The sequence below is a fragment of the Hemicordylus capensis genome, chromosome 4, assembly GCF_027244095.1.
Source record: "Hemicordylus capensis ecotype Gifberg chromosome 4, rHemCap1.1.pri, whole genome shotgun sequence".
Lineage (NCBI taxonomy): Eukaryota > Metazoa > Chordata > Lepidosauria > Squamata > Cordylidae > Hemicordylus > Hemicordylus capensis.
The window spans coordinates 300,735,662-300,759,895 of NC_069660.1; the positions used below are offsets into that span (position 1 = coordinate 300,735,662).

The following is a 24,234-nucleotide window of genomic DNA, read 5'->3' on the forward strand; positions in this document are numbered from 1 at the left end:
GCCTGAGGGGTACACTTTATTCTGCCACCTCAAGATTCTACTATCTCATGCTGCTGCATGTGCAGATCAAACCTCAACATGCCTAAACAACTTTCGTCTCCCATCAATTGAAAGTAAGTGTATAACTTGGCTGGATAGTGCCCGGTGCTTGAATTGGGTACTTGGCCCCAGATTTAGTGTTGGCATCAGCTCCCATGCTGATCCAGGAATGTGCAAATAGTTCTGTCCATGCGGTTCTTCCTGTCAGTGTGTTTACATATCATGCAGCCAACAGCCAGTACCTTGAAAAGTGAGACACCTGTGTATGACATCATTGCCATGCCATTAGGAAGAATCAGATGGACCTCTACACGTATTTGCACGAGAGCAGCCATATAGTGAGTAGCAATCACCCCAGATCGGTTATGTATAAAGGAGAGTGACAGAAACAAATTCAATATTTATTCACTCAGAAACTTTATATAATGCTTCTGATGTAACCTGGGTCCAGGGCCCCAGGAAAGCTCCACCAAGGGAATAAGGGAATAGGTGGGGAGTGAAAAGGGAAGCCTTTCTTTCTAAGGGACAGCAGGCAAGTAAGATGGGGAGCAATTCTTGGCAAGTGTGTGTGTGTGTGTGTGTGTGTGTGTGTGTGTGTGTGTGTGTGTGTGTGTTTTAGAAGGTGGAGAACAGAGGACTGCTGAACCCCCCGACTGATGTATGTATTATGAGATGTCCAAGAAATGTTAACTGTAATGTTACTTTTATCTTTCTTTTTTTCTATGGGGCTATTCTCATGATCGAGAAAAATTGGGCTAGGAAAGCCTAGCCTGATTTTTCCCGATCGTGAGAACCACCGGGCTCGGCTGTGAGCCTGGTGGTTCTTGAGTGGGTAACCTGCTCAAGTACCCCTCCTCTTTGCTGAGGTGTGGCTCCGTGCCGTGGCTACTTGTGAGTAGACCCCCGGAGGGGAGGCGAAAAGCCGCCTCCCGGCTCTGGGGGTCTCCCCAGTATACCCTGTGCGCTCGCGCAGGGCATAATGGGGCTTCCGGGGGCCACACAGCCCCCAAGCTCCCCAGCCCCCACTGGCTCCATCACGGAGCCGACAATTGTGTGGGGCTCCGTCCCGATCGTGAGTGGGGAGAACAGGCTTAGCCTTAGCTCACTAAACTGGGTCTCATGGATCATGAGACCCGGCTCCATGTCTCTTTTCTATTTCTGTTATCTAGTTGGAAAAATAATAAAAAGACTTTTTTTTAAAAAAAGGATTACTCTTTTTGTTGTTCTTAAAACAGAAGTCATTTTATTGCTTTCACCCACTTTCTAAAAATGAGACTACAATTTCCGCATAATTCAGCTTCCTGATTCACAGTCTCTTATCAGAAAGTCACTGCACTAAAGTCCTTTAACACCTGTCCTTCCCAAATCAGTCTTCTTATCTTGCCATTATTGTATGGTTAAACGGAAACGTTGTTCTTGCGTTCCACGTGAGAAACCTGTGTGTAGTTTCCTGATGAAGAATGCGGAAGGCCAGTTATCTACAATCATCGGAATTAAGCGGCAATGCTTTTCTTGGACAGTACTTCAGATTAGAGGGGGAAGAACGGAATGTTTGAATGTTCAGTTGCCCAATGAACTCAACTCCTTGGATACAGAGACTCTGCATGCCCTTCTTGTCTAAGCTGGCCATAAAAACATATGGTTTTTTTTAAAAAAGATGCTTTTGAATGAATAACCCCCTCCCAACCTAACTGAGATAGCACCATGCCATATTCAAAAAGTAGGTGTCTGCAGAGCAAACAGAAACTTGAAGCAAGACAGACAAATCATGTACAGCTACAGAAGGCAATCACTCCACCCCACCAGTGTTTCCTCTAATTTTTTTCATCAGTGAGCAGAATGTGTTTTGTTCTGGGCAGCAGTATCAAGGCAGTGTGTGCACATGTACATTATTATGTGCCACTATAGATAGAAAACACACACACACACACACCATAAATATGGAAGGAAAGAAGTGTACTTTACAATTCTATTTATTGGTCTTCTGTTTTAAAAGCAATTGTATTTGCCGTTGGAGGTTAAAAGTGGCCTATATATTATTATTATTATTATTATTATTATTATTATTATTAAACAACTAAACTTAAAATTGTCTAAGTTTTGTTTATTTAAATTTGAGTTCATCCTTGCCTTCTTGTTCTTATCCGGCAAGATGCCTGAGTGTTAGTTGCCCCTACAATTTGAGGCTTCCCGTTTCCTTCCAAATATCCTGGAACTAATGCATGCCTTAGATTAACAAAACTAGCTGCTTGTTAAGATCAGAGTGTTAAATAAGGCTCTAAGTACTTAAAAGACCCAGGCCCTCCCTGTGGGGTTGGGCCCACAGGGCCTGCCTGAGGCCCACAGCCTCCCCACATTTTGATAATTAAACCCCTTCACGCTCTCTAAAAGTATCCAACACCCCCCTCCCCACAAGTTAGCTTCATGACACGAAACATGAAGGAAATCTCAATGGATGGGCAGGCTCGTAGGGGAGATGTTGGCTCTAAAAAGTATCCTAGTCACAAGCCATATAGGACTTTCAAGGTCTAGTTATTTGAAATGGGCCTGGAAACCAGCTGGAAGTGTAGCTGTTGCAACAAAGGAGTTCCCACTCAGTAGCAGCCTGGCCTCAGCACTATGCACTAGCTGCAGTTTCTCAGCTCTTTTCACAAGCAGCCTCAACCCAGAGCACTTTCCAGAAATTAGAAATGGGATTTGACTAAATTATAAACTTCTTTTTTTTTAAAGTTGTGCCAGAGTTCTGTTGCTGCTGAGAAAGGCTTGGGGCACAAAAGGTCAGGTTTTCAGATTCATATTTTAATTATGTGTTCTGATCACATAGTTCCACTTGGGAATAAGCATGGCTGTAGTTTTCAACGGATCACAAGTGTTTATAAGGGCATGCACTGTTCAGGAAGGTTTTTATATTATTCCATTAAACACTTTGAGGCTGTTCTCACAACCCACCAAAACCGGGGAAGCCCAGCCCAGTTTTGGCGGGTAGTGTACTGCAACGGGAGGCTCCTCTGTTGCCAGATTTGGCTTTTTTAAAGCCAAATTTTGAGTTACGGCCCATTTGACTCACGAGTATACCCCTTAGGTTCTGGCCACACGGCTCCCAGTGGCAAGCCCATTTAATTGCCCCCTCCATGAGGTTAGCGGAGCACACGCTCCGCTAACCCCGTTTCCCTGATCATGTGTTGCTGCGGCGCAGGTCCATGGTAACTCAAAAGTAGCCCCCCAACCAGGAGGCTACAACAAGCCCCCCAGCACCAGGGGACTCCCCAGAATGCCCCAGGTGAATGCTGGGACTTATGGGGGACAGGAGGCCCCTGAACCCCACTGCCGCAGTGACAGAGCCGTTAATATTTATTTATTTATTTAGCAAACTTCTATACCGCCCAAACTTAATACCACCTAATAGTGTAGGCAGCCAATCCGTCCACCCAGGGTGGGCTCCCTGCTCGTCTGCAGTTAGAGCAGGTCAAGCCTGCTCTCCCTGCAGAACCCCTCTAGGCTCTCCATATGGCTCGTGTGGAGAGCCCTACAGTGTTCATCTTTATGGAACCATAAAGATTTATGTTCCATAAACTTTTATGGCACCATTAAGGGCTGTACAACTTTGGTCCTCCTTTGACCCTCCTGCAGATGCTGGACTACAACTCCCATCATACAGGCCATTGTGGCTGGGAATGATGGGAGTTGTAGTCCAAAAACAGCTGGATGGCCTCAGTTATGTGGTTTATAATGTTATGATCTAACATTATGCCAGTTATTATAAAAGCTCTTTACTTAGTAGGGGGAGAGTAACTGGCCCTATCTACCCCCAGCACAGTACCTTCAGTGACTGTTGTTGGGGTCTTTTTAGATTGTGAGACCTTTAGGGACAGGGACAGTCACAGTCACATTGGGAACAGGGACCCATTTTATTTATTATTTCTCTATGTTAACCGTTTTGGAAACATTTGTTAAAAAGCAGTATATAAATAGTTGTTGTTGTTGTTGTTTATAGGAAGCGACACTGTGCTGAAGATGAAATCAAAAACTCTCTAGAATTATAAAAAACAAAAGAGTTCAGGCACGCTTTCCCTTTGGCTTTCCCTTCCAGAGATGTTGACTTTCCCTTCCAGAGATGTTGCCCATTACAAATCCATTTAGAGAAAAGGCACAAAGGCAGCTCGGCCTGAGGGGGTTTGCAATCTCCAGATCTGCCAAATACAACGTAACAGTCATGCAAGAAGTAGGGTAAAGCTTGCATGAATATTTGATCACTTGCCATCAAGAGTTATTTGTTGAATTATCTGCATTGTCATGCAATCAAATCAAATCTATCCCTTATATGCTGCATTTGCCATTTCATCAGCCTCAGACTTTCGTAACAAGTATTAAGGGTCTATTTACTTTAAGCCTTAGTGATGTTGCTATGATTTTATATCCCACTGTTTGTGTGCTGGGTCTGATGGCTCAATAAATTTCTCCTAATTCGTTTCAGAAAGACCAGTGTGGGTTGGTGCTCCTTGAGTCCAGTTGCGTTCTTTGCTGGCCATGCATTTAGCCTACTGGGACCATGATAAAAACTTCCATTTGAGATGCAGGTATTCTTCCTCAACCCACCCCATCCCCCAGTCCACCACTTTTATTGTTTGAAATAATGACAAGGAGCCTGGAGACTCCCCAATTCCACACACACACACACACACACACACACAATACAGAATCCAGCCATCTAAGAATCCCATCCTCTCTGGAGAGCAAATATCTAGTCCTTATGGCTAAGTTCATGTATCTCACAAGTCAAAAGGCTTATTTTCACAATTGTTGGGTAAGAGGCTCCCAACTTGCAAGCTCCCGAGAAAGAGGCATGTGTTGGCAATAATCGAGGAAGGGGAAGTGATGATCAAGAACATAGGAACATAGGAAGCTGCCATATACTGAGTCAGACCTTTGGTCTATCTAGCTCAGTATTGTCTACACAGACTGGCAGCGGCTTCTCCAAGGTTGCAGGCAGGAATCTCTCTCAGCCCTGTCTTGGAGAAGCCAGGGAGGGAACTTGAAACCTTCTGCTCTTCCCAGAGCAGCTCCATCCCGAGGGGAAGATCTTACAGTGCTCACACATCAAGTCTCCCATTCATATGCAACCAGGGTGGGCCCTGCTTAGCTAAGGGGACAAGTCATGCTTGCTACCACAAGACCAGCTCTCCTCTCACACTGGGTCGGGCGGTGCCAGCCAACCCACATTATGTACCTAGCAGTGTATTGAGGATGTACGAAAAGGACGCCCTGCACCATCTGACCCAGATCGTGGGTACACTATCACTTCCGTCCACCTCGATTTTTGCCAACTCATGACCATTTTTCAGGAGCGCACATGAGGCTTGGAGTCTGGCCGGATACGCCTCCTACTCAGCTGTTGATCATAAGAACAAGCCTGTTGAGTGGCTGAATAAGATTTCCAAGGGCAGGGGTTTCAGTGACCTGCATAGCTCTTTGCCTTCCCCACTCACTAGCAAATGTTGTGCACAACAAGCAAAAAATATGCAAACTGGCTCAATTTATATGCAGGTCATTCAAGTCCTCTTTGCTTGGTGCAGAATGCTAATTTTATTTATATATTTAGTCCAGGGTCCACCTAGCCCTTCTCAGAGCTATGCATTTCCATTCTGATGAGAGGAGGGGTGACATTCCATCGACAGAGAAAATGTTTTAAAGTTAATTGTTTCTGATGGTCATTTCCAATTGAATTAGACACTCAAACCCATTTCACTGGAATACTTTATCGGTACACCAAGTTCTGGACAGGAATCATTTGTTTTCTCTGGTGAGAAAAAACAAACAAAGCCCTAGCCCAGTTCCCTATCTATAAATGAAAAACAGCCGTGCATGATCTTAAACACTTCCTGAAACTGAGGTCTAATTTATACATGGCACAGGTGATGGGGAAACCCCTAACCCACAAAAGCTTTCCAATGTACAGCCAATGTAAATGCACTTACTGTGCATGCTGGCCCATTTAACTGTTAAAGTGAACACCTCCGCAACCAACAGCACAGGTGGAAGCACGGCTGCCATGCTAACATTATGCACAAACAACAAGGCAGGAAGTGGTGTGCTAGTATTAAACACCAATGGCAAGTATATTTAAATGTGACCCCATGCACATGGAAAGCGTACACAGCTAAGGTAGCCTGCATCCCAAGTCAATTGGATCCGAACTTGAGTTTACACATTAGCAGAATAGGGAGTCAGAATCCTGAGGTGGAAGAATGCATTCTACCACTTGACTACAGATAGAGGGATGCCACACTTGAAAGTTCTCCTGGGTTAGACATCCTCTGCAAACAGAAAAGCTATTATAATATTATTATTATTATTACATTTATATCCCGCTCTTCCTCCAAGGAGCCCAGAGCAGTGTACTACATACTTAAGTTTCTCTTTCACAACAACCCTGTGAAGTAGGCTAGGCTGAGAGAGAAGTGACTGGCCCAGAGTCACCCAGCTAGTATTATGGCTGAATGGGGATTTGAACCCGGGTCTCCCCGGTCCTAGTCCAGCACTCTAACCCCTACACCACGCTGGCTCTATTAGAAAACGAGCACATCACAGAGGAAGTTCTAGCGCTACCTTTTGCTTGCTGGACTAGTTTTCTGTTTGCAGGAAGTTCTAGTGTGGGGGGAAATTTAGAATTGACTTGCTCTCTGAAACAGGGTAGCCCCTTCGGCCACCTCAGCATTCCACCTTATTCTGTTACATGTGCAGGGAGTTGGGGAGAGAAGGGTAATGACAAGAAGCTCATGCCATAAACAGAACTCATTCACCAGCACTGCAGTTGCTCCTCTTCCTCCTCCCTAAGAACATAAGAACAGCCAGGCTGGGTCAGGCACAAGGCCCATCTAGTCCAGCATCCTGTTTCACACAGTGGCCCACCAGGTGCCTCTGGGGAGCCCAAAGGCAAGAGGTATGTGCATGCCCTCTCTCCTGCTGTTGCTCCCCTGCAACTGGTATTGAGAGGCATCATGTCTCTGAGGCTGGAGGTGGCCCACAGCCACCAGAATAGTAGCCATTGATAGACTGTCTAAGCCCCTTTTAAAGCCATCCAAGCTGGTGGCCATCACCACATCCCATGACAAAGAATTCCATAGATTAATTATGCGCTGTGTGAAAAAGTACTTCCTCTTGTCAGTCCTAAATTTCTTGATCCTCAGTTTCATGGGGTGGCCCCTGGGATAACTCCCTCTCTAATACAGTGTTTGCACATTCTATTTAATATGCATAATTTATACAGGGAACACAAATCAGCTGGGTAGAAACAGTCTGTTACCTTGAGCACAAAATTAAGCTCAGTTTAGTTTAGTTTATTTTGGTCAATGACCAGTAATTACAACAGTACAATACATCAGATAATACACTATAATTCCCAATATAAACCAGCCAGCTATAGGCAATTATGTATAAGTAACCACTCTAACCCAAAACTGAATACAGCAATCCCTCACCAACCACGATTCGGAGTATCCACGACTAGGAAATTATGTCCGGTCTCGCCAGCTATAATCTGAGTATTCACGGTTGGCGAGGTTTTTTAGTGTTGGGGTGGGGGGTTAGTGATTTTGGGGGGTTCAGAGGTTTAATCTGCTTATTCCTCTTGCTGACTTTTGCCGATTTAAAGTGCATTTGAATGTTGTTCGTTTTTTGTTGGGGTTTTTTTTTGGGGGGGGGGTTCCAAAAATTCTCAGAGGTTCAATCTGGTCATTCCTCTTGATGATTCTTGGCAATATTACAGGATTTGTGGTGATTTTTGCCTATTATTTTTTTTAGCATTTCCCCCTTTATTTGTCAGTGTCTTTGCAATCACGGTTCCCCAACTCCCTTTTTAGACTTTAACTCCCATAGACTTTAATGTCTTGCCAACTGCGAATTTGCCAGTTTGGGTTTTGCCAGAATAGAACCCTTGCGGTTGGAGAGGAATGACTGTAACCAGTTTATAGCCCAGAACTTCATCAACACAGAATCAAGCATTACAGCCAGATAAAGTTCCTCATAAGTAGGCCCACTGAAAACAATGGGACACATTAGACCACTCCCATTAATTTCAGTGGGACTAATGAGTAATTTAGCATGGATGTCATCTTATATTCACGTTGCACAACTTCAGCCCTCCTGCAGATATTGGACGTCAACTCCCATGATACATGAATCAACGAACGAATGAATGGATTTTATTATTACAGTCAGTGACCAGCGATCCAAAAATGAAATGGAAAATAAAATGAGAGTACAATAAAATCAAAAACAGGACTAGGTGATAGAATATAAAAACATATATAAACAGAGGTCTCCCTTACAATTCTTCCAACTGCTCCCGTCTCAGTTTGCCTGCTGCGGCACAGAATCTTGCAACCCCAACTGTAACTGCTGTATACTGGTCTGCCAGAAGGAAGGAAGTGTAATACTCTTCTGATAGACCTGGCATGCTTTTTATAAGTGGTTCAATCCAGGCAATGTGAATGTCCATATAATATAAACAGTCTAGAAGAACATGTGAGATGGACTCAATATTGCCTTAACTGCATGGACATAGCCAGTTCCTGAGCAGTATTCTCTTAAATCTGCCATCCAGAATGGCAGAAGGCAGGGCATTAAACTGCACCAGTGAGAACACTCTCCTCTGGTTTAAAGTAAAGTAAAGTGTGCTGTTGAGTTGGTGTCGACTCCTGGCAACCACAGAGCCCTGTGGTTTTTCTCTGGTAGAATACAAGAGGGGTTTACCATTACCACCTCCTGTGCAGTATGAGATGATGCCTTTCAGCATCTTCCTGTATCAAGGTGGCTGGTTTAGAGTGGTCACATTTGTAAGGTACGCCGCTGGCTGAGGGCAGAATGAGAAGCCACCTTGAACACTACTAAGGTTAACAAGACTTACACCAGAATACATTGCTTAATAATGTATTTGGTGACATCATTTCCCAATGGAAGTAGATATTGTGGAGAGAAGCCATATCTGCCAAATTTGTTATGCTCTTACACCCATTGGAACAGAACTCATTGTTCAGTACCAGCAGGGCCAGGCCCTGATGGCAAAAATATAATTTGAGCCAGTAATTAAATGCGTGAAGCCACCCCTAGGCCTCAACTCTGGTTAGACGCACCTCTAAGCGTAGGATGGCATTTGAAACACATCTAGGCACCTGGAATATGGCACGAAGGAATCTAGACTGGACGACTTCCATGGGTTTGAAGTTGCAGGTGGAAAAGATCTGGACCCCATATAGTATTTGTGCCAATGTTTTGGCCTGGTATACCCTGACAGCTGCTGGGATAAAATAGTATGGAAGAATTTTAGTATAGCAGATGCACTCCTCTGTGCACTTGCTGTATGTAGCATGTTCATATTATGTACCCTATGTACCATTTTTGTGGAAAACTATGCCCAAGTACTTATAGCTCCTAACCTGATCAACCCTACACCTGTTAATTTGCCATTTGTGTTCTTTTGGCAAATATCATAACCTTAGTCTTTTGGGTATTTATTACTAGAGACTCATCTTTGCAGAACTATATAAGCTGCTGTAGCGCTCTCCCCATGCCAGCCAATGCCCTCGATAGTATAGCTGCATTGTCATCAGAAAGTAAGACTGAGATGGGTCTGCCTGTTAGCTTAGACAGGTTAAGGTTGGGATTATCCAGAAGGGGGATTAAAAAATTAATATAGAAATTAAACAGAAAAGGAGGAAGTCTATATCCTTACTTAACGCCCTTTCACATGGCTGCAGGTTCGGACAGATGACCTTTATTATTGCACTTAACTCTCAGTGATGTGTTTCCATATAGCATACGGATGAGCAGGAGTAATCGTGGGTCTATGGAGGTGTTGGCCAGTTTGCTCCAGAGTTGCAATCTAGGGATGGAGTCAAAAGCAGTTTCCATAATCCCTGATTACTGGCCATTGTGGTTGGGGATGATGGGAGTTTTGTTTTATTTTATTTATTTTTATTAATACATTTATATACCGCCTTTCATTAAAAACAATCTAAAGGTGGTTATAGCCCAAAAATAGTTGGAGGGCCAAAGTCGTCAAGCCCTGGCTTATATTCACGGTGGAACATAAGAAGCTGCCTTCTACCGAGTCAGACCATTGTTCCATCTAGCTCAGTAATGTTTACACAGACTGGCAACAGCTTCTCCAAGGTTGCAGGCAGGAGTCTCTCTCAGCCCTATCTTGGAGATGCCAGGGAGGGAACTTGGAACCTTCTGCATGCAAGCATGCAGGTGCTCTTCCCAGAGCAGCCCTAAGGGGAACATAGGAAACTGCCATATACTGAGTCAGACCATTGGTCTACCTAGCTCAGTATTGTCTTCACAGGCTGGCAGCGGCTTCTCCAAGTTTACAATAGGATTACAGGGCTCACGCATCTAGTCTCCCATTCAAATGCAAACCAGGGAAGACCCTGCTTAGCAAAGGGGACAATTCATGCTTGCTACCACAAGACCAGCTCTCCTCCCAGTGATGGCTATAAACTGCAATAATGCAAGACAGAGACCTTGTGGCTTGGCATATAACATGAGTACTCTGTATATCATCCGAAGTAAAGGAGAAGAAGAGTTATGGAGCACACATTGGCAAGCCAAAGTAAACACCTCTGTGAAACTAATGCTTGCTTCCAAATCTTTTATTAACACCTCACCTTGGCAGCTATTGACCAGTAAATCCTGTGGAATTACTGAAAATGACACTGAAGTAAAAACATAAGAATTTCCTCTGTTGTTAATTTAAAACATCTATTGTGAATAATCAACATGAGTGACTTCTAGAATGAGCTAGCCTTCAGCAGCAGAGACAGGCTGTCATGGTTGGTGACACATGCCAAGTACAACACAATATCTCCTGCAGAATCATCAGGAAAGCCCTGAAGCCGAGGAACTGCATAAGAACCAGGGAGCGAGTGGCACAGCAGAATGCCTGAGCAAAAGAATCACGGGGCCGGTTCAGGCGGTCTCTAAGAACAGATCTAGCCCATAGTATACAGAGCAAGGGTGGGGCTATTCTCTCTGCCCCACACAAGGACAGGACATTTGTAGAGCTGTCCACAGATTGGATTTTACATTTTGTTTCAAGCTCGAAACAAAATGCAAATGGCTGAAACATTTCATTGAAAACAGCAGTCAAGCCTGCTGTTTCGATAAAACAAATCAGAACATTGAGCCATAGGGAAAAATGGGGCAACTCGAAACATCCCATTGTTCCCCATGGTAACTCCTAGGGACACCAAAGTGGGTTGTTTGGTAGGGCATGAGGGACGCTACCTACCACCCAACCCACAAAAGAAATGAGTAAGCAGGCAATTTTAAACAATTTTTAAAATCTTTTCCCCAACCCCCCATAGGATCCTATGAGAGTTTTGGGGAAAGGTTAAAAAATTGTTAAAAATTGCCCACTTGCCCATTTCTTTTGTGGGTTGGGTGGTAGGTAGTGCCCCTTATGCCCTACCAAACAACCCACTTTGGTGTCCCTGGGAGTTACCCATGGGGAACAATGAGGTGTTTCAAGTTTTCCCATTTCCCTAAGGCCAAAACAAGCTGCACTCCCGGAGTGCACACAAGTTTTGCTGCATCATCATCATCATCATCATCATCATTATTATTTATTATTTATTATTACATTTATATCCCGTTCTTCCTCCAAGGAGCCCAGAGCGGTGTACTACATACTTGAGTTTCTCTTTCACAACAACCCTGTGAAGTAGGTTAGGCTGAGAGAGAAGTGACTGGCCCAGAGTCACCCAGCTAGTTTTATGGCTGAATGGGGATTTGAACTCGGGTCTCCCCGGTGCTAGTCCAGCACTCTAACCACTACACCACACTGGCTCACTTGCAATTTGCAATGCATTTTTGCAACCCTGCTTTAAAAAACATTGCAGAAACACACAGTAAAAGGGAATCTGTTCCTCCCAACACCGAACACACATTTCAAACACAGTCCAAAAGTGGCTAAAAAAGAATCACTGACCTAGAATCCACTACCAGCCACAGTGCCTGCACTACAGTAACATCACTAGCACAAGTTGCTCTCTCACACACAATGATGACTCCTGACTTCCTAGCATTGCAACAGCTACACCCTTAGCAGCAAGCATAGCCCAAAAGCTCAACTAGAGCAACTTCAGCCACAAACTCATTAGGTGAGTTTAGTTTTAATGTGCCTGGGTCTGTCTGGAGATGGGGAGACAGGGGGTCTATCCACTAATTATGGGGCAGCTATTCCAGTGGTGGTGGGGAATAGAAGAAGTAACGTTGACAGGTCAGCAGGCCATTGCAGGGGAAGGGAAATCAGAAACTTAACTGCTATCTCCCCTTCTGGCTGTCCTGCCAGCAATCTGACCTTGGAAAGCAATGCCAACCACTCACAGAGCCTCGCCTTGTTCCTTTGTAATGCCAGGTCAGTCCAGAATAAATCAGAAATCATCCATGATCTGATTCTGGATGAAGGGGCCAATCTGGTATGTATTACAGAGACTTGGTTGGGGGGAGGCTGGTAGCCCAGTCTGGTCCCAGCTTCTCTCTCCAGGGTAGTCTGTTTAGGAGCAGGGGAGAGGACGTGGGCGGCGGGGCAGTGGGGAGGAGTGGCGGTAGTCTATAAGAACAACATCACCCTTGCCAGGATTCCTGTTGAAGTGTCTGACCATATTGAATGTGTGTACTTAAGTTTGGGGACCAGGGATATACTGGGACTTCTGTTGGTGTTCTGATTGCCCCGCTGCCCAACAGAGTCCCTAACTGAGCTGATGGTCTCAGGCTTGGCACTGGAGTCTCCCAAGGCTGTGGGGGTGGGGAACTTCAATGTTCACTTTGGGACCAATTTCTCCGGGACAGAGAAATTGTTCATAGTGGCCATGACAACTATGGGCCTATCTCAAGTGATCTCGAGACTGACGCATATTTCTGGTCACACACTTGATCTGGTCTTTCACTCTGAACAGGGTGGTGCTCCATGGGTAGGAACTCCTCTGATTTCCCCATTGTCATGGAAAGACTACCATCTGGTTAAGGTTGGACTCACAACCATGTCCCACCTCCACAGGGGCGAGGGGTCCATTAGGATGGTCCGCCCAAGAAGGTTATTGGCTCCAACAGGATTCCAAGAAGGCTTGGAGGGATTTAGTGTTGGCTCTGGCGGTGACCCTGTTGATACTCTGGTGGAGAATTGGAACAATCAAGTCACCAGGGCAGTGGACACTATCGCTCCTAAGCGTCCTCTTCAGCCCACTTCGAAACTCGCTCCTTGGTATACAGAAGAACTACGGGTGCTGAAGAGGCCAGGTAGACGACTAGAGCGCAAGTGGAGAAAGACTTGATTTGAATCCGACAAATTATTACATAGAGCGCATTTGAAGACCTATGCTCAGGCGATATGTGCGGCAAAGAAGCAATTCTTTTCCACCCATATACGCCCGCAAGTTCACATCCAGCAGAGTTGTTCAGGGTTGTGAAGGGGCTAGTTTGTGCCCTTTCCCCCTTGAATCAGTACTTGGAACCAACAATTACTTGCTGTGATGTTTTAAATGAGTTTTTGTGTGGACAAAATCTCTTGTATTTGGGCCGACTTAAATTCAAACTCCATATTTGTTACAGAGTCTGATGCCGAGGTGTCCAGCAGTTCCTCTTACATGATGACCCTGGATCAGTTTCAGTTGGTGATTTCTGAGAATGTGAACAAGTTGCTTGGAATGGTGCAGCCTACTACCTGCCCTCTTGATCCTTGCCCAACACGGCTTATACTACCTGGCAGAGATTATAAATGCTTCTCTGAGGGAGGGCAGGATGCCTCCTTGTCTTAAGGAGGCAATCATTAGACCGCTTCTGAAGAAGCCTGAGTTGGATCCCTACAGATCCAACTGTCTCCAACCTTCCATGGCTGGGCAAGGTGATTGAAAAGGTGGTGGCCTCCCAGCTCTAGACGATCTTGGAGGAAATGGATTATCTAGACCCATTTCAAACTGGCTTTCGGGCGGGCTATGGGGTTGAGACTGCCTTGGTTGGCCTGATGGATGATCTCCAATTGGAAATTGACAGAGGGAGTGTGACTATGTTGGTCCTTTTGGATCTCTCGGCAGCCTTTGATACTATTGACCTTATATACTATTGAACTTTCATATGGTGTTCCTCAGGGCTCCATATTGTCTCCACTGTTGTTTAACATCTTCATTAAATCTATGGGAGAAATCATCAGGAGATTGGGTGCAGGGTGTTATCAATATGCTGACAACACCCAAATCTATTTCTCCATGTCAGTATCATTGGGAGAAGGCATAACCTCCCTAAATGCCTGCCTGGAGGTGGTAATGGGCTGGATGAGGGATAACAAACTGAGACTGAATCCAGATAAGACGGAGGTACTTATTTTGCAGGGCTGGAACTCTGGAGACAATTTTGATCTGCAATTTCTGGATGGGGTCACGCTACCCCAGAAGGAACAGGTATGCAGTTTGGGGGTGCTTCCCAGGTTGAGGCAGTGGCCAGAGGTGCTTTCCTATCAGCTTCGGCTGATACACCCATTTCTTGAGATGAACGACCTCAGAACAGTGATGCATATGCTGGTAACCTCCAGGCAGATTACTGCAATGCGCTCTATGTGGTACTGCCTTTGTATGTAGTCCAGATCCTGCAGTCGGTACAGAATGCGGCAGCCAGATAGATCTCTGGGTCATCTAGGAGAGACCATATTACCCCTGTGTTGAAAGAACTACACTGGCTGCCAATAAGTTTCTAGGCGAAATACAAATCAAAATATTTCGACACTGAAACACTCTGCACATTTCTAGACATTTGAAGTTGGCTTAGGTGTCTAGCCTCAATCATGCAATCGATCTCCTGAGTATTGTTATGAGGCCTACACTTATTGGATTTTTACATGGTAGGCCAACTCCAGCTGTGTCAGTATAGACATGTGGGGATGGAGGAGACAGGATCGGTGTTCCAGATGAGCAGAGAGGATAAGAATACTCTCCCGCAACTCCATGCAATGTGCCAGACTGTCCTCAAAGCATCATTCCATTTGGCCCAATGATACACAGGAATGAAAGCCTAGCCTCTCCTGCATATAAAGGGAAGTCAAGGAATGAAGCAGTGTCCAGGAGTTCTTGCAGAAATGCCAGCAAACATGGCACCAGAGAGGCCCGTCTTTTGGCCAGGCTGGGACCATCCACCATTTGGATCTTCTGCTACCTCAACTGCCTCAATCAGCCACCATTCTACCCAGTAATTGAAACGCTGGGGTTCTGAATCAGCCCCTTCTGACAGGGACTTTACCCAGGCCCCCAAAGGAGAATCCCACCACAGCACATAAGAGAACTACCCAGAAGGAGAGGCAGAACTCCAGGCACAAAAGGAAAAGCCATTCCCTGGAAGCCCATCAGGTAGCAATAAGATCTTCAGCAGGCCGCTTCAGAGCCCAGCTGTCGGAGGGGGGGAGGGATGTCATCCTGGAGGCTCATGGGCCGGTCTTGCAAGGGACCCAGGCTGTCTCGTGAGAATATGGGGAGTGGACAGGGTTATTTCAAGCAGAACAGGGTAATGCTGAGGAGGATGGTCAGTGAGACAGTGGTGGAGAGTGGGGCTCTAGGACCATAGCCAGAGGAGGACCTGACATGGAGAATACTGTGTAAAAGATCCAGATGCTCTAAGATCAAACAACCATCACGCAAAAATGAGTACCTGTCTTATATGTACTTATTTTCCTTTCCCCATCCCTACTAGACCATATGCCATTATTTTAAGTTGTAAGCTGCCTCGAAAGCATTGGCAGATGGTAGTCAATAAATGTGGTCGATGAAATATCAAATAGAGAGAACTAGAAGCAAAACCAATGCCAGATGCCATCAAGAGATCAGCCATCAGAGTTTGATGGCCTTTATGACTGTGAATACAGATTAACGAGAGAGGCAGGTGTGGCTCATCAGGAGCAGATAATTGGGACGAAGCATTTAATCAGACAGGCAATTTCCTATATAGCCAAGGAGTTGTGCTAAGATGGCCAAACATTGATGAGCATTCTCTAGATGAGGGGGTAGGCAACCTTGGTTCTCCAGCTTCTGTTCAACTACAATTCCCATCATCCCCAGCCAAGTTATTGTGGCTGGGGACAGCGGAAGTTGTAGTTCAACAACAGCTGGAGAGCCAAGGTTGCCTACCTCTGCTCTAGATTCTTAAGGAGGGTTCCTGGAGGAAAGCACACCCATAAGTTATCTTGGAAACTGACCATTATTATACCACTTCATACCACTTCTGTGGCTCATATTATCATTCCATCTCTATTTGTTTTAAACCACAGCACGATAACACAGCAAAAACTTGGCGTACAGTGTTAAATATAGGTCGACAGCACAGCTTAAAACTATAGAACCCAATTACTGACAAGGAGGCTATTCTGACGATCAGGCAAAATTGGACTAGGAGAGCCTAGCCTGATTTTGCTTGAACGTGTGAGCCCGGTGGTTGCCAGGAGGTTAACTCGCTTAACTACCCCTCCCCTTAAACCGGGTTTGCGGAGCGAGTGCTCTGCAAACCCGTTTTTCAAAATCGTGAGTAGCCGCAGCGCAGCTCCACGGCGTGGCTCCTCACAATTAGACCCCCAGCCAGGAGGCTCAAAAGCAGCCTCCTGGCTCAGGGGTCTCTCCAGTATTTCTATGTAAACTGCTTTGGGAACTTTTGTAGAAAAGCGGTACATAAATATTCATTGTATCTGTATTGAAGGAAAAAACTGAGAGGAGACACTCCACAAATTCAAAATATATTTGCTCAATTTAAAACCAAACCCAAGAACATCCACCACTGTCAACCCACCAGCTTTCTTCAGAACCATGGTTGTTTTAACCAGAGTTCAGATTCAAAGTGCATAGTGGAAACAAGGTTTAGCTTGCCAAACTAACCGCCTTGGAGTTTTCTTTTAACAAAAGGCGGTATAAAAATGTAAAAATAAATAAATAAATAAATAAACTATACCTTATCCCCAGAAAGTTTATATAGAAGGACAACACAAAGACCAGCTTGAAATTGTTGAAATCCAGAGACAGGAAACTGCTGTAACCATGGTTTGCTTAATACAGAAGTAATACTTGAACATGAGGCTCTTCTCACAATCAGTGAGAAGAGCTGTAAAGGGGTTTGCGAGGAGAGCGGGCTTAGCTCGCTCTCCCTGCAGATGATCGGAAGGCAGCCCTGGGTGGCCAGATCGGCCAACCACACAACTGCCGGTTCCGTCACTGAGCCTGCGGGGGCTGTGGGAATCGGGAGCCGCGTAGCCCCCAGAAGTTCCAGGTTGCCTAGAGAGAGACCTGAGCCCGGGAGGCTGCTTGCAGCCTCCTGACCGGGGGTCTACTTGCGTGTCCCCATGCACCACGGCAACACACGAGCAAAAAGACGAGGTTAACGGAGCGCTCGCTCCACCAACCTTATCTTAGGGGAGCGGTATTTAGGAGGGTTCGCTGATGGGAGCTGCGTGGCTCTCATTGCAGCACACCATCTCCCCAAAGCGGGCTAGACTCCCTTAGCCTGCCTCTGGGTGATCGTGAGAACAGCCCCAACGGCTTCTCTTCCTTTACCACGGTTAAGCATTATTTTCTGCACTATCTCCATTTTAAATGTGAAGTAGAATTACCTCTCTTACTCCAGCAGACGATGTTAAGTGGATTCAGTACTTTGGCACAGTTCCTTCTTAAGCATTTTGTTGACATATTAATGCTACTCTTTAATACCAAGCCTAGCATAATCAATTTTCTGTTGCAGCTGAAGTGATGACTCATGGAAAATATCTGCTAACATGAAATAAAGCAACTGCTGTGCTATACATGGAGCGAAACAGTGGACAAGGCAGACATGAAAGGCTCATCAGATTCCACTGGACCGGAATGTGTTTGATTTTAACTTGAAAGGCATTTAAGAACAAAAGTTAAGGAAACACCAACTAATTACACATCCTTAAAAGCTGATGCGACACTTCAAAGATCTGGGAAAGAATAAAACCATACAGGCACTGAAGTTGCTATAACAGAAGTGGCATAGCATGGTGCTGGTGAGTGAGTGAGTGAATTGCAGATACCCAATTCAATTTTCATCTCAGTTGGGGAACAATAACCATGCAGCACAATCCTATGCACGTTTACTCAGAAGGAGGCTCCACTATGTTCAGTGGGGTTTAAAGGTAAGGTGTGACGTCGAGTCAGTGTCGAGTGCTGGTGACCACAGAGCCCTGTGGTTGTCTTTGGTAGAATACAGGAGGGGTTTACCATTGCCTCCTCCCATACAGTACCAGATGATGCCTTTCAGCATCTTCCTATATCGCTGCTGCCCAATATAGGTGTTTACTATAGTCTGGGAAGCATACCAGCAGGGATTTGAACAGGCAACTTATGGCTTGCTAATCAAGTCATTTCCCTGCTGCGCCATTAGGTGGCCTTCAGTGGGGTTTATTCCTTAGTTAATGTACTGAGGATTGCACCCTATGACAAACCACACCCTCTCAATCTCATATAAATACGATTAGCTAATCTTACAGGATAGCTGTATGTTAACGAGAATATGTGGAGTGTTATGAGCACCTAAGAAAAGTGCCATATGAATGCTAATTCTTATGATGAGGTTTTGACTGCATTACCAGAACTAACATATATGCACATTCATGCAAAACTCTCAGTACAGCTTCTGGATTTGGGGCACTGAAGCTTTAATTAGCAATTATCTATTACTGAATACTGCTATCCCAGCTATCCCCAGACATCTGCAAATCCACTTGCTAACTTGCCAGTGGCACATGCCCCATCCTTCTGGTGAGCAAGACATCCAGCACCACACAGATCTCCTCAGCAGACGTTTCATTTTCACTGCCATCTTTGAGAAGATAAGAAACAGCAGGAATCCCTTCTGAGCAGTAGGAGGAGGCTCCCCCTGTTTCTTACTATCTCCATATCTCAGGACCAATGAAAGAAGACCCGCTTCCCTCCTAAGCCCTCTGCTTGTGTGCCAGGAAAAGATTTGGGGAAAGAAAGGGGGTTGGTGGCAAGCACAAATAATGGCTGGCTAGTGAGCTAATCCTATATTTCTGGGCCCCTGGGTATAATGCATCCATTATTGCTACTGGTATTCTGGAGGGTTGACAGCAGACCAGAAGTCACCAAACATTTTCTGCCAAGCCTTCTCAAAATTCTCAGCCTATTCTAAAAGCCGCCCAGTGAGGGTGGCTTCTAGCAACATGTCCAGTGCCAAGAGCCACTACAGTTTCTCCACCCGCAATACTCAAATTAAACTAGATGAGGTCCTAACAATAGTTTTCAGGCTGAATCACAAAAATTAGTGCTGAGCAGAAGCAAACTCTACTGTGAAATACTATTTTTGATACATCATCCTACTTCCTTTCATTATTTCCTAATTATAATGATGATCAGCAAGTTTTCTTGTTGACACAGCATGACTCGTTTTTAGTAACTTAGAGGATCTGCTTGCAGTACAACAGAAATAATTATATTAGCAGTCTGAGACACAGAACCAGATAATCATTTGAGTGGAACGGATCTGAACACAGTTTTGAAAGTAAGAACAGAAATGCTTTCCGAGCCAAATTGCCCAAATTTGTCTCTCTAAGTTATCTCAGATAACTTAATCCCAACCTCAGGTCCCCAGATGGGAGTTATAGTCAACATCATCTGGGAACCTGAGGTTTGGAACTCCTGAATTATTTAAGTCATCTGAGGACTCCTAGGGTAAGTCATTAGAAAACATTAGGAAGGGGGTTGAAGATAAAAATGCTAATATTATAATCTATGGTGCGGTCGCATCTGGAGTACTGCGTACAGCTTTGGTCACCATATTTTAAGAAGGATATTGTAGAACTAGAAAAGGTGCAGAAGAGGGCAACCAAAATGATCAGGGGCCTGGAACACCTTCCTTATGAGGCTAGGCTACAGTATCTGGAGCTCTTTACCTTGGAAAAGAAGCGACTAAGGGAAGACATGATTGAGGTGTATAAAATTATGCATGGTGTGGAGAGGGTGGAGATAAATCTTTCTCCCTCTCTCACAACACTAGAACCAGGAGTCACCCCATGAAACTGAAGGTTGGGAAATTTAGGACCGACAAGAGGAAGTACTTTTTTACACAGTGCATAGTTAATCTATGGAATTCTTTGCCATGGAATTCTTTGTCATGGATTGCAGAGCCAGCACGGTGTAGTGGTTAGAGTGCTGGACTAGGACCAGGGAGACCCGAGTTCAAATCCCCATTCAGCCATGATACTTGCTGGGTGACTCTGGGCCAGTCACTTCTCTCTCAGTCTAACCTACTTTACAGGGTTGTTGTGAGGAGGAACTTAAGTATGTAGTATACCACTCCAGGCTCCTTGGAGGAAGAGTGGGATATAAAATATAAATTAATAAAAATAATAAAAAGAAAATGTGGTGATGGACACCAGCTTGGATGGCTTTAAAAGGGGCTTAGACAGATTCATGGTGGACCGGTCTATCAATGGCTAGTCGTCTGGTGGCTGTGGGCCACCTCCAGCCTCAGAGACATGATGCCTCTCAATAACAGTTGCAGGGGAGCAACAGCAGGAGAGAGGACATGCACATACCTCTTGCCTGTTGGCTTTCCAGAAGCATATGGTGGGCCGCTGTGCAAAACAGGATGCCGGACTAGATGGGCTTGTGCCTGATCCAGCAGGGCTGTTCTTATATTAAGTCAACTTGGATTATGGTTGACAGCTAATTTTTCACTGGAGCCATATTACAAGTTAAGGAAGGGTTATAGGTCAGCAACAATGGCTCTACCCACAAATTTACTCCTGTGTGAGCCAAAGGACACTCAAACCCTTCCTCCTGAGTAAGCAGAAACTTCCTTAGAACCCTTCCTTTTATTATGCACTTCAGCCACTCTTGTCGATTTGCCCAATTCTTGGTTCACACATGGGAATCAGAAATTGAAATGTATATGGGGGAGAACATGGGGGCAAACCCCAGGGCTCGGGAGTTGCTCCAGGATGCCCCACACACTCGCGTGGGGCATCCTGGAACTTCCGGAGGCCATGCGGCCCCTGATCCCCACAGCCCCTGCTGGCTCCGTGACGGAGCTGGCAGTCGTGTGGGCGGCCAATCCAGCCACCCAGGGCTGCCTGGGGGTTGTCTGCGAGGAGAGCGGGCTAAGTCCCTCTCTCCCCGCAAACCCCCTCTGGCGAGTCCCACCGAGCGTGAGACTCGCCTCATAGCCTGAACAGGGCTGCAGTCACCATGTGTGACTATTGCCATCATTTATAAATACCCTTTAAAGTCATTCAAATGAAGGGCCATCGCCACATCTCGTGGCAGCAAATTCCACAAATATATTATGCACTGTGTGATGAAATAAGTGATCTTGTCTGTTCTAATTCCATTATCAATTTCACCGAGTGACTCTAGTACTATGGAAGCAATAGAACTAAGCTCTTTCTACGTTCTCCAGGGCTTCTCAAATTTGGGTCCCCAGATGTTGCTGCACTACAACTCCCATCAGCTCCCCAACTGGGAATGATGGGGGTTGTAGTGCAACATCTGGGGACCCAGGTTTGAGCAACCCTGATGTACTTCCTCCACCCCACACATAATTTTATAAACCTCGAGCATGTTTCCCCACCCCACAGCCATGCTTTATTTCTGAACTGAAAAGCCGTTCCTTAGATCATTATGTAACAGATGCAAAGAGCAGGATTAGGCAAATGGGTGGAGCAGAAGAGCTCTATCAGTTTAGATTAGGAGAGGCACAATGGCGAAGCTCAGTGGTGAAGCACACACTTTGCATGAATAAGTTCCCAGTTCCGATCCCCAGTATCTCCAGTAAAAAGGATCCATTAACAGGTGTTGGGAAAGACCTCTGCCCAAGATCCTGGAAAAAGTGCTGCCCTGGATAGATGAGCCAATGGTCTGACTCAGTCTAAGGCAGATTCCTATCAATGGCTATCAGCCATCACAGCCAAGAATGGAGCCATGTGTGGTGGCATTATAACCTCCAACTGCCTGATGATGGAAACAAAACAGGTGGGGGCTCCGTCAGCCACACTGTGTTTGTGAGCACCGCAGAGGCATCTGGCCGGCTACCAAGATGGACCTTTCTTCTGCTCAAACAAGGCAATTCTTATGTCCCTAAGAAAGAAACAAGACGCCAGTGCCAGAGAGGTGCCTGCCTGAAGAGAAACAGAACCATTCACTTTTATTCTCTTTTTAAGACTTTTGTGGCAATTATGCAGGTTTCAAATGTGCTGCCATTACAATCCTGTCCAGAGTGCTGCCCACAGACAATGGCAGGCAATGCTGTGTTGACCCAAGAAAGAAAATATGAAAGAAAAGCTTGAAGTGAAAGACAAGGGCTTTCCCCTCCTCCGCAGCTGCCTTCAATATATGAAAGCTGTTGCAGAAACCCTCCAAACGTATATCAGCACTGTAATCTTCTGTGGTTCCCTTTCCCACCATCTTCCCTTCCTCTGGGACATGAGGTATTGCCACAGATATGAGCAAGACAGTGAGTTATTCTTACAGCTCAATACAAATTCCTTTGGTGGTTGGGGACAATCACCGCAAACATCATCACAGCTGCAGTGGGCCCCAGAATGTACAGAATCTGCCTTCTCCCTGCACGTTTTAAGGAGGTATGAAACTCAGAGGGAGGCAACCGAGAGACAGCATCCAGGGAGGAATTCCTCCAGACAAGAGCTTAACATCTGCTCATCAGCAGTTCAATTGCTGACAAGTCCGATATATAAATACAGGTGGACCTCGTTACATGTGGACCTCGTTACACGTGGTCCCAACTGTTGGGATTTCCCACCCTCCTCTGTGAAACATGGTTGTTTACCCAGTGAAGCGGCAGTGTGCCAAGAGAAGCAGGGGGATCCAGGACAATCCCAGTCATTACCTATCAGAAGTCAGGAAGGGCTCAGAGATGTGGCCAACAGCTGCTGGAGGATGGGTGGGTGCAGCCCAGGAGGCAGCAGAATGGTGGAGATGGAATCAGCTCCACAGCTGCAGATGGGTGTAGAAAGGCTAATGAAGGGGATGGAGTTGGAGAACAAGTTCCCTTTGGAGACCAGGGATTGGGGCCTGGCCAGGCAAGAAGGAGCAAGCTGGAAGTGGGGAGGAGTGTCCTAAATGTAAGGCTTTATTTAAGGCAGGGGCTGCCGAAGATGAGAGGATCAGCAGGGATGGGGTTTGTTGGTCTGGTGGACTCCCGGAGAGCAGCTCAGACCTTTGCTGGCGCTGATAGGTGAAGGAGTGGAGTGAATATACTTCCCTCCTCCTCCAACTCTGAGGCAATGCCCATGCCTATAATTTAGGGCAAGAGGGTGGAAAGGTAATTTAGAGAATTCCTCCTCCCTAAACACAGACACCTACATGTAACGAAACATGTAGTTTCGCATAACCGTGGTCAGGCAATGAAGACCCAACCTCGGTACATGTGTTTTTTAAAAGTTTTAAAATCCATGTATCCACAGTTCCTAAGTGGCCAGAAATGACCTCTAAGGTCCTTTCCATCCACCATTTTGATGAAAGGAGCCATTTTGTGGCTCTCAGTTTTGTTTTGTTTTTAAATCCCCCATGATATTTTGCAGTAAATTGCAGAAACTGGGGGGTAGGGGAGAGAATTGCTGGGCTGCTGGAGACATGGTACGGCACTTCTATTATTTCTGCCCTTTTCAGCCTTTTAAAGCACATTTTTAAGCCTCCGGGAACCTAACCCTCCAATTCCTCTAGCCTCAAAGTCTCATTATTCATGGTTCCATTATCCACTCTTGTTGCCAAGAACAGAACCTCCTCAGATAACCACAATAATTGTGGCTGGGGATGATGGGAGTTATAGTTCAAAAACAGCTTGAGGGCCAAGGTTCCCCACCCCTGCATTAAGAAGTATCTATTGGGCTGATAATTCTGAATCCTGCTGCCATTGCCAGCCTAGAGGCTCTGCAAAGAGATCGGTAAGTACAAAGAAAAAGGCCCACCAAGCTGCATAAAATCTCACTCTGCAGAGGAGTCCAATAAGCCAGGAAGGAGAATCGCACATAAGCACAAGATCAGATGTGCTTTGATGCTTAGACTCTATAGCCTAAGACATTATTGGAAGGAGATAAGGCCGGAAGTCCCACGCTGGCCCCATCACTCACCTCCTCAGCCCACTGCTCGCAGTTAGAGTGGCATGTGTCTGAAG

The 24,234-nt window shown here is 45.6% G+C and overlaps 1 protein-coding gene and 1 long non-coding RNA gene across 3 annotated transcripts in view; one reads left to right on the forward strand and one right to left on the reverse strand.

Moving 5' to 3' along the window:
• The window catches only part of SNTB1 (syntrophin beta 1), a 143,937-nt gene that overhangs the window by 75,412 nt on the left and 44,291 nt on the right, over positions 1–24,234 (reverse strand). The window lies entirely within an intron of this gene.
• Positions 1–24,234, forward strand: part of LOC128323454 (uncharacterized) — a 40,303-nt gene that overhangs the window by 11,888 nt on the left and 4,181 nt on the right. The window contains exons 2-3 of one of the 2 annotated variants that reach the window (XR_008306272.1): positions 4,514–4,616; positions 17,803–18,088. This is a non-coding gene — a long non-coding RNA (uncharacterized LOC128323454). The remainder of the gene's footprint in view (positions 1–4,513; positions 4,617–17,802; positions 18,089–24,234) is intronic. The other variant, XR_008306271.1, reaches the window with a different exon arrangement.